At 32.4% G+C, this 12,278-nt stretch overlaps 1 protein-coding gene across 2 annotated transcripts in view; it reads right to left on the bottom strand.

Moving 5' to 3' along the window:
- immp2l (inner mitochondrial membrane peptidase subunit 2) overlaps positions 1-12,278 on the bottom strand; it is a 129,167-nt gene that overhangs the window by 103,122 nt on the left and 13,767 nt on the right. The window lies entirely within an intron of this gene.

Below are 12,278 nucleotides of genomic sequence, written 5' to 3'. Positions count from 1 at the left end.
CTACATTAAATTACAGATTAATATAACTTAATCAAAATCAATCAGTTAACAGTTTAACCTGAATTAATTATTAAAATCTAGATACAATAATAAATATGCAAAATTGAAATATTAAAATAAAAAAATGCTCAATAGAATAAAAAATGACTCGGTCAAATAAAAAAATAAAAAAAATGTAACAATCATAAGAATATAAGAATAAATAATATAACATAAGAACATTATCTTATATTATCTATAGTTATTTTCATTTTAAATTTATTTAAATGTATTTTTTATTCATAAATTTCATATATTTATATAATAATATATATAAATGATAATAATGCAATAAAGTAAAAATAATAAAATAAGGAAAATATACTAAATAAAATAGAAATCATTTCTACATTAGATTATATATTATTATAATAAATATTTATTAAAATTTAATACTATTCTGTCTGCATAAATAAACAAATGACTAAAAATCTATCATATAAAATAATATATAACCAATAAAATGTAATAAAAATAAATAATTAGCAGATATAAAAGTCTATATGATACATATAATATAATATAATATAATATATATTTTTACAAAAAATACAATAATAATACAAGTAAAAGCATGGGGAAAAAAGTATTAAAAATAGTAAGCGCTGTTGGCGCCGATAGCCTCGTGGTTACCGTGTTGACATACAGCGCCGTTGCGCTGCGGGCGTCCCGAGTTCGAGTCCCGGCTTGTGGACCTTTCCCGATCCCACCTCCTTCTTTCTCTCCCTCTTCGCTTCCTGTCTAACTACACTGTCCTGTCTAAAATAAAGGCATAAAAATGCCAAAAATAAATCTTAAAAAAAAAAGTAAGCGCTTCAATACTCTTTGACATCTAAGACAAATTTCCCATCCACTTCATCCAGATCTCAGAGCCTTATTATGTCAAGGGATTCTAAAACTAAACTAAACGTAATCAAATGAAATGTTTTAAATACTACAAGTGAATTTATCTGCGTCATTATAACACCTAAGCAGGTGTCATGCAATAAAGTCACAAGCGATAAAAGCAGTTTCCTTCTACACTGACAGAGATTAAAGCCCGGAAAGTGCTCTAGGCAAGTGCATGGACACAAATGCTTCCAGCTAAGTGAAACTTGGAAGAGCAACATTGTTTGTTTCTAAATCGCTGGAGGTTGAGTTGCTGTACTGATGGTTGCAAGGAGACTTTTTTTTTTTTCATATTCTCTGCATGCATTCCAGTTTCAACAGACAAAGAGAACCATGAAATCCGGCACGCAGAACTAACTAACAAATGGAATAACTCATCTTGTACGAGTGAACCCAAAGCTTTTACTGCTAAGGATGATGGACGGTTGACCTCAGATTTAATTGCTGAGGCTGTTTGGTGGAGAAAATGAGTTTCAGAGTTCCCTGGATGAATAGCGAGCGCTTTGCAAATTAAACATCTGTGAGCGATTCCTCCACTGATCATTTCATTTTCTGGCCAAAAGGGGGAAGGTTCATCTTGCAGTTCAGACTAAAAGGAGACAAATTACAATAACGGTGATCAGCTTTCGAAATATTTATAAGATCTCGCCGCATAAGAAAGTAGCTTTGTGTTATTTAAAGGGATTTCCAAGTGTTTAAATTTCCTTTAAATGGTCATTTAGTGCTCTGCTGTGACAGTTTCCATCTGAAGGCTGATTTACTAGCACAAATAGCCTCACAGATAATGGCTCTGGTGAAGTAATGATGAGTGAACGCATCAAAAAACCGGAAGGCAATAAATGATACCAATCTTTATGCTACAAAATCAAGCTTCTCTGGGCTGGGCAATACACAGAGCACAATGATATTAAACCTCATGCTGAGTACAATACGGCAGACTTGTGAAGTGGCCAACCAGGATGTAAAGAAGAACAAAATGATTGCCATCTATAAATGTAATATAGTCTATTGCTCCATGGGTCACATTTCTGCTATGGTTTAGGAAAAACAGGTAATATCTGGTAATAATAATCTTGATTTTGTTGCATTTGTTGGGTGAAACATTTGCTGTATATTTAAAATACAATATTATTATTATTATTATTATTTATTATTATTATTATTATTATTATTATTATTATTTAGTAGTAGCAGTAGTAGTAGTATTAAAACAAGAGTTCAATAACAACACATGAAAGTTAACTGACTTTAAAAGGCTCTCATTATTATTTTACCATTAATACAATAACAGTAAGCATTAATAATAACAATAATAATAATAATAATATCATTAATTTTATTTCTCTCTCTCTCTCTCTCTCTCTCTCTCTCTATATATATATATAATTATAATTATAATTAAATATATTTATATAATTAAATATAATTATTAAAAATAATTATATAAATAATAATAATAATTAATTATTATTATTATTATTAGTTGTTGTTATTGATAAAATAATATTTTTTATTAAAATGATAAAACAATTAATTAACACATGAAAGTTAACTGATTTTATTAATAATAATAATAATAATAATAATAATAATATAATTAATTTAATTTCTCCTTCTCTATTACTATTATTATTCTTATTATATTATTCAGTTGCCAAAGAGAAAAAATGCACTTTTTTATATAGTTTTTTAACACATATTTACAGTTTATTATATATATTTTATTTAGCTGCCAAAGAGCAAAAACTCTTTTATTTACAGTTTATTATTATTATTGTTGTTGTTAATAATAATAACAATAATATCAGTAATTGTATTATTATTAACAGTATTATTATAATTATTATTACTACTACTTCTATTATTATTATTACTATTATTAAAATTATTATACAAATTATTATTATTATTATTATTATTATTATGTTGCCAAAAGGTAGCATACATGTATTTACATAAAGATAATTTCAACACTTGTCAAATTTAATTTTTATTATTATTATTGTTGTTGTTGCTGTTAATAACAATAATATCAGCAATTTTATTATTGTTGTTGTAACAACAATAATATCAGTAATTGTATTATTATTAAGTTGCCAAAAGGTAGCATAAACATATGTACATAAAGATGATTTAACACTTGTCAAATTTTTGGTATTATTATTATTATTATTATTATTATTATTATTATTATTATTATTATTATTATTATTATTATTATTACTACTACTACTACTACTACTATTATTATTATTATTATTATTATTATTATTAAAATGATATATAAAATATTTAATTAACACAGGAAAGTTGATTGAATTTAAAAGTTTACATTTCTATAATAGGTTATTATTTTACCACTAATACATTAATAGTAAGAGCATTAACAACAACAACAACAACAACAACAACAACAATAATAATAATAATAATAATAGCATTATTAGTTTTATTACTCTCTTTTTCTCTATTCTCTATATTATTATTATTAAAATGATAACACATTTAATTAACGCATGAAAGTTACATAATTTTATATGCATTCATGTGTTAATTAAATATTTTATTATCAGTATTTTATCAAACTCATGGGTTCCATTTGCTATAATGGGTTATTATTCATAATAACACAATTAATATTTTATCATATTTTTAAAACTGCACAGAGCAATAATGTATTTACTCAAGGATAAATGCAACACTGGTCAGATTTAGCGTGTGGCAGTTCCGTCAACTGGACCAAACCTCCTTCACCCTGACCCCGGACCATGTCCTTTTCCATAGTCTTCAGATGTTTTTCACATGCATGAACTTGAAAACAAAGCAAAACAAAAAACAGGTTTCACAAACCTGACCCGCCTTCTGCACTTTTTATATAACAATGAATTTGCCACCATCATGGCTTTCTGGCCACCGCATTAACAACCAAGCAGGTTGTCTATGAAAGCAGAAGCATGCTGGTACTAAAAGCACCTCAGAAGCCTCAGTTCACCTCAAACCCTGAGCTGAATGCAAAATTTCCCCAAATGCGGGTTGGGCTCCAAGGAGCCTCTCTGAGGACGTGTGAACTGAACTGGTTTCCACGTAGATGGCTAATTACACTCAACTCAATCCAGCCCCGATGAGATCCCATTTTCTGCCCAGCACACTTCAAAGCGCCTCAGAAAAGAGTGGTGAAAATTGACAGCCATGCTGTGAATCAATAGACATTTATCTGCTCTTTTTGTCCTCTATCAATGCTCCTAGTCAGAACAACTATTTTTGTTCCTACATTTCCTTTTCGACCCGTGGTTATTTGTGTAATGTTTGGAAATTTTCAAAAGAACAAAATGTTTTGCCACTCCAAATTTTGTGCCACCGTTTCCTCTTAGTCACAGATGCACAGACCTCACTTTTGATCAAATAATGCTGTGGAAGAACTAGTTTTCAGATTACTCTAAAAAAAAGTGTTAATGTACAAATACCAAATCATTAAATAGTCAAGTTTGTCCCTGTTTACACTGAAAGCATGACAAAATGTTTTCTGTGTGCGTAAAACACCCTGACAGAACCTGTTCCCTATCGACTGCTGTCTGAAGATGAGGAATGTTCTCTAAATAAGATATTACGCTGTGGGCTGAGAGATCTCCTCAGACAATGTTTGAAATGAGTCCCAATTATATCTGCTTTTGATTCAAACAGCCAGAGGAAAACAAAATTCTTGCAATTGCATAAATACATTCAGATTGAACTGCGCTCAGAAATGTCTAATTTGATTCCTGATTTGATTTACATTGTTTTGTCAACTGTGATCTAAATGTGGTTTAAAAATATTAAAAATAAAAATATCTGTCATTATATACTCACAATCAAGTTGTTCAAACGTTCTTTTTTATGTGAAACACAAAAGCAGTATTTATGGAGCTTTTTTTTTTCTTCAGAATGACAAAAAGACAAAAAAAGCACCATAGAAGAATCATAAAAGAAGTCAAAAAATGACAGAAAAGGCAGAAATCACATCAGTTTTAACAGAATTCAACATTTTCATTGAACAATGATCTAATTTTACTCATGTGACTTCATAAACTTACTTTACATTAAATATAGATGCGTGATAAACTACTTTTTTGGTTATTATTTATTTTATATTTTGGTTTAATTTAATTATTTATTTTTAAACTTGGCACGTGAGGTCACTATAAAAATATCAGTAAGAAAAATATAAAATGTATTATGGGATGAGTGAATAATGACAGAATTTTCATTTTTCATATAAAAAATTTATTTAAAAATTTCTTATTCATATAAAATACGCTAATCATTTAATATATTGATATATATATGATATAAAAAGGACAGAACCAGATTTAAAAAAAAAAAAAAAAAAAAAAAAAAAAACAGATACAAGCTCATGTAGCTAGCTCATTGAAAATATTAACATTTCCCTTCCATTGCATTACAAAGTGTATAAAAGCATAATGTTATATGGGCCTTGAATAAGCCTAAAACAATCAAAGTCAGGAGCATTAGCATGCAGTGCTAGCTTTTTCCCTCAGAATAGTTTAGCTAAGAATGAACATCATGTTCCCAGCGCAGTGAATTCCCTGCAGGGGAAGAGTGCCATCTTTGGGTAATGATAGAGTGAATCTGCCCTACCATGCTCTCAACACTGTTCCCAATACAGGGATTTACGCAACCAAATAAACATATAAACATTTAAATATCAATTTAAAGCTGAAATGTGTACTTTTATGCAAAGGAAAAAATCTTTATGCTATTCCAGTTTAATAAACACTAAAACTTTGTGGTGTTTTTACTTTACTTTTGTTTTTACATTACACTTTTTGTTTGAGAATTCTGCCCAGCCTGGCATAGCAACAATGGCCCAGCCAATGATGTGAGTTTGGGGGCGGGGTCATCTGTTTGTTTGACCAATGACAGACAGGCAGTGTTCTGAAAACCAACTTGAGAACAGTCATTGGCCGTTTCTCAATACCAAGTGCGCAAAGTTCGGACTTGCGTCCTTTGTAGTTCGGACTTGGTAGTTTGACTTGGGAGTACGAACTTCCGAGGACGGGAGGACGCAAGTCGTGTAATTCTGCAAATGGAACAGCAGTGTACTTGATAACGTCAGTCAGCTCGCCTTTTCTACTCCGGTTATCTTCACTGTATGTATTTACAATAAGACGAAATATGATATCAACCACCACTGCCTCTTTTCGTTTTCATTTAACCATATTAATAGCTGCAAAAATGTAGTTCAGGGAATGTACAACATTACAGTGAAACGAAATATTATATCAAACAGCATTGCTTCTTTTCTGTTTCATCTAAACATATTAATAGCGACAAAAATGTTGTTTACGCAACGCGTACACGCATTACAATAAAACGTCATATCAAACACCACTGCCTTTGTTTTCTTCAAAATATAAACCACAACCCTCTTTTCGTACTCATTAAAAAAAAAAAAAAACTGTGTATAATACATCTTTACTTTAAGGTATATACAACAAAATGAAACACGACAAGCACAACTCTGCCTTTTTTGTTAAATACCAGTTTTAATGAACAATATTAGCCATTATAAAAGTATAGGTAAAATGTATAAAAGACGTATGTAATCGGAAATGAAGACAAAAACAAACAATTCAGTGAAAATTATAGGGGTTTTCGGCTCCGCCATTAACGCTCGCTGATTGGTGCGAAATGCATTCTGGGATACATGGCTGCCTCAAGTTCGCACAAGTCTACTCTTGATGCATCCTTGATAAAAGGGGCGGAGCAAGAACACATCCGGGGATTTGAACTGTACTTGGCTAGATGTGAACTTTAAATTGGAACAGTACTTGGGCAACGACTGATGACGTTTCACAAGTCCGCAAGAACACAAGTACAGACAAGAACGCATATTGAGAAACGGCCATTGTTTTTCGCCTTATTCAGCGCTGCTAGACGCAAAAAAAAAAAAATACAGAAATGGTAAAACATTTTACATTTAATACGTTAGCAACCGATAGTGAATTGAATGAAGGTTTCTAAACTGTTAAACTCTGATCAAGATGCAGGCCAACAGAGTAATGTTTTAAATGTGATAAACATCCTGTGGCAGCATTTATAATCATAAACAAATCCATCAGTTTCATAGCATCTAAACCTCATTTGAACATGCTATTCCAATTAAATAACTTTAAATAAGACATTAAGTATTTTGAAAACATAACTCTTTTTGTTTGAGAATTCTGCCCTGCCTGGCATAGCAACAGTGGCCTAGCCAATGATGTGAGTTTGGGAGCGGAGTCATCTGTTTGTTGACCAATGACAGGCAGGCAGCGTTCTGAAAACCTTCTTGAGAACAGTCATTATTTTTGCTTCATTCGGCACTGCTAAAGGCAGAAAAACTACACAGAAAAGATAAGATGTTTTAAATGTAATAATTTAATAACTGATAGTGAATTGTATGAAGGTTTCTAAACTGTTTCCAACTGAGTAATGTTTTAAATGTGACAAACATCCTGTGGCGGCATTTATAATCATACAAGTCCTTCAGTATAACAGTATCAAAACTTCATCTGAATCTGCTATTCAAGGTTAATAACACTAAAACTGGTGGTATTTTGAAAACATTACTCTTTTGTTTGAGAATTCTGCCCAGCCTGGCATAGCAACAGCGGCTCAGCCAATGATCTGAGTCTGGGGGCGGAGTCATCTGTTTGTTTGACCAATGATAGACGGAGACAGTGTTTCAAAAACCTTCTTGAGAACAGTTTTTTGCTTCATTCTGCACTGCTAGTGGCACAAAAATTATACAGAATAAGAAAATGCTGTAAATTTAGTAATATAGTAACTGATAGTGAATTGTATGAAAGTTTCTAAACTGTTAAATTCTGATCAGGAGTCGACACCGATAGCCTTGTGGGCAGCGTGCCGACATACAGCGCCTTTGCGCTACGCGCGTCCCGTGTTCGAATCCCGACTCAAGGACCTTTCCCCGATCCTGCCCCCCCTCCCACTTTGCTTCCTGTCATATCTGATCTGTCCTATACAATAAAGCCAAAAAATAAATCTTTAAAAAAAAAAAAAAATCTGATCAGGATGCAGGCCAACAGAGTAATGTTTTAAATGTGATAAACATCCTGTGGCAGCGTTTATAATCATACACAATTCCCTAAGTTTTACAGCATCAAACCTCATTTGAACATGCTATTCAAGTTTAATAGCTATTAATAAGACACCAAAACTTTGTAGCATATTGAAAATATTACTTGTTTTGTTTGAGATTTCTGCCCAGTCTGGCATAGCAACAGTGACTCAGCCAGCGATGTGAGTTTGGGGGCGGGGTCAAGTGTCTGTTTGACCAATGACAGACAGAGGCGGTGTTCTGAAAACCTTCTTGAGAACAGTCATTACTTATGCTTCATTCAGCACTGCTAGAGGCACAAAAATTACACTGAAAAGGTAAGATGTTTTAAATGCAATAATTTAGTAACTGATAATAAAATGTATGATGGTTTCTAAACTGTTAAATTCTGATCAGGATGCAGGCCAACAGAGTTATGTTTTAAATGTGATAAACATCCCGTGGCAGCATTTATAATCATACACAAGTCCCTCAGTATCACCGCATCAAAACTTCATCTGAACATGCTATTCAAGTTTAATAACTATAAATAAGACACTAAAACTGGTGGTATTTTGAAAACATTACTCTTTTGTTCGAGAATACTGCCCAGCCTGGCATAGCAACAGTGGCTCAGCCAATGATGTGAGTTTCAGGGCGGAGTCATCTGTTTGTTTGACCAACGACAGACAGAGGCAGTGTTTTAAAAACTTCTTGAGAACAGTCATTATTTTTTGCTTCATTCAGCACTGCTAGAGGCACAAAAATTATACAGAAAAATAAAATGTTGTAAATGTAATAATTTAGTAACTGATAGTGAATTGCATGAAGGTTTTAAACTCTTAAATTCTGATCAGGAGTCGACGCTGATAGCCTTGTGGGCAGCGCGCCGACATACAGCGCCTTTGCGCTACGGGCGTCCCGTGTTTGAATCCAGACTCGAGGACCTTTCCCGATCCTGCCCCGCCTCTCTCTCTCCCACTTTGCTTCCTGTCATATCTGATCTGTCCTATACAATAAAGCCAAAAACGCCAAAAAAACCAAAGAAAAAAAAAAAAAAAAAAGGATGCAGGATGCAGGATGCAGGCCAACAGAGTAATGTTTTAAATGTGCTAAACGTCCCGTGGCAGCATTTATAATCATACACAATTCTCTCATTTCCACAGCATCAAAATCTCATTTTATCATGCTATTCAATTTTAATAGCTATATATAAGACACTAAAACTTCGTAGCATCTTGAAAATATTACTCGTTTTGTTTGAAAATTCTGCCCAGTCTTGGCATAGCAACAGTGACGTGAGCAACAATGATGTGAGTCTGGGGGTGGGGTCAAGTGTCTGTTTGACCAATGACAGACAGAGGCAGTGTTCAGAAAACCTTCTTGAGAACAGTCATTACTTTTGCTGTATTCGGACTGCTAGAGGCATAAAAATTACACCGAAAAGGTAAGATGTTTTAAATGCAATAATTTAGTAACTGTGAATGAATTGTATGAAGGTTTCTAAACTGTTGAATTCTGATTAAGATGCAGGCCAACAGAGTTATGTTTTAAATGTGATAAACATCCTGTGGGGCCATTAATAATCATACACAAGTCTCTTAGTTTCACAGCATCAAAACCTCATTTGAACACGCTGTTCAAGTTTAATAACTATAAATAAGACACTAAAATTGATGGTATTTTGAAAACATTACTCTTTTTGAGAATACTGCCCGGCCTGGCATAGCAACAGTGGCTCAGCAAATGATGTGAGTTTGGGGGCAGAGTCATCTGTTTGTTTGACCAATGACAGACAGACTCAGTATTCTGAAAACCTTCATGAGAACAGTCATTGTTTTTGCTTTATTCAGCACTGCTAGAGGCACAAAAATGACGCAGTAAAGTTAAGATGTTTTAAAATTGAATAATTTAGTAACTGATAGTAAATTGTATGAAGATTTCTTAACTTATAAAGTCTGATCAGGATGCAGACCAACAGAGTAATGTTTTAAATGTGATAAACATCCTGTGGGGGCATTAATAACCATTCCAAGTGCCTTAGTTTCACAGCATCAAAACCTCATTTAAAACAGCTAACGGCGCTGAACCCATCTACTGGTCTACTGGTCTATCAAACATACAAAGCCAAAGAACACAGCAGGGTGAGTGTTTGATCGAGAAGTTTGACGAAATAAATGCTTTCTTTCCCCCCAGTGCTTCAAAATACAGACTATACATAGAAGTAAAGAAGAGTTACCTAACTAGAATCTAGATGATAGCCTCCGCAGGGCCTGTGTCAATAGGCTCTTGGTGTTGAGCAGCACATTAGAGCATATCAGACGATTACATCCATGCCAATTACTCATGATGACAGTAAGCCTTAAAACAGAGTGGGCTCATTATCCCGAAGAGGATTCCCCTTGAGTTAGTGTACTCAGAGCAGCTGGGTTTAAGGTCAAGGAGATCCGTGGCAGATTAGAGAGGAACCAAAATGGTCCAATTAGCAATTTTGAGCGCTACAGATGTCTTTATCTGGATGGAGGACATCTTAGTGGCAATTTTCTGAATGAATGTGCCATTTTTCAGTAAGGAATTGAAAACCTGACTGAATGTGAGGACTCAGTATTACACCGGTGAAACGGCAGGTGTCTGCAGGCTCAACCGTTTGACATCATGTTATGTCACATATCTGTCAAATTTCGGCTAATAGACTGACTTTTTAGACATTTTAAACCATTTTGAAAGATTTCACCAGAGCTGAGATGCAAAAACTAAAGGGTTAGTTCACCCAAAAACAAATTAATTTAGTTTCAAACCTGTAAGACTTTTGTTCATTTTAAGAACACAATTTAAGATGAAATTTGAGAGCTTTCTGACCCTGCATAGACAGCAACAAAACTATGACTATTTTAACAATGTCCTTACTACCTTTCTGGGCCTTGAACGTGGTAGTTGCGGTGCTTTCCATGTCAGAAAGCTCTCAAATTTAATGAAAAATGTCTTAATTTGTGTTTCGAATATGACTGAAGGTCTTACAGGTACAGAACAACATGAGGGTGAGAAATTAATGACAGAATTTTAATTTTTGGGTGAACTATCCCTTTACAGTTTATGCTAGAAATGCACTAATTCATGTCATACAACACTGTAAAAAATAAAAAACAATTTGTTGAGTCAGCTTAATTTGTTACCCTGCTACCTTAACATTTTAAGTTCAGTCAACTAAAATAAGTTTAGTCAACTTGAAATGTTAAGTTGCACTAAGTAACAACTTTGTGTCTGCTAAACTTAACAGAAGGGTAAGTAACCCAGCTGCCTTAAAATTTTAAGTTCATTCAACTCAAATATCTAAGTTGTCACTTAGCATAATTTAACATTTCAAGTTGAATAAACTTTTTTTGAGTTGACTGAACTTAAAATTAAGGCAGCCAGGTTATAAATTATTTAAAGCTGACTCAACAAATTGTTTTTTTACAGTGAATAAGTTGATAATTATTTTGATGTTACAGTCGATAACCGATAAGTGGCCTGTAATAAAATAATTTTTAAATACAAAATAGTTTAGTAAATCAGTAATTTTATGTTAAGTGAATTTAGGTATCACAACATTATAATTAAAAGTGTGTAAAAGTTTTTCGTTTTTTGAGAAGATTGAAGATTATATTTAACATTATTAAATTATCAATAACAAAGATAACTAAATAAATATAAACATATATTAATATTACAATATAATTAATAATTTTTTCATAGATAAAATACAATAGATACATTTATTTTGTAATTTGGTAAACATTACAATTAACAGCATTATTAAATTATTAGCATGATTAAAGACAAAGTTTAAAAAGATTAGAACTGCATTTAAAGAGTGAAATCATTCAAATTAAATAACAAAAATCCCTCATCTCTCAATAATCAACACTGTACTTAGAAATCCACCAACACTAAAATTTTATAATTATTATCCGATAATTATTGTAATAGCCGATATCTATTAAATGACCAAAAAACACTTTACAATGAGGTGTCATTTGTTAACATTAGTTAATGTATGAACTAACATGAATGAACAATGACCAATACATTTATTACAGTATTCATTCATCTTTGTTAACGTTAGTTAATAAAAACAGACATTCATTATTTGGTCATGTTAGTTCACAGTGCATTAACTAATGTTGACAAACACATCTTTTGATTTTAATAACGCATTAGTAAATGTTGAAATTAACATGAACTAAGATTAATAAATGCTGTAGAAGTATTG

The sequence above is a fragment of the Labeo rohita genome, chromosome 25, assembly GCF_022985175.1.
Source record: "Labeo rohita strain BAU-BD-2019 chromosome 25, IGBB_LRoh.1.0, whole genome shotgun sequence".
Classification (NCBI taxonomy): domain Eukaryota; kingdom Metazoa; phylum Chordata; class Actinopteri; order Cypriniformes; family Cyprinidae; genus Labeo; species Labeo rohita.
This window is presented reverse-complemented; position numbering and strand designations above follow the sequence as displayed.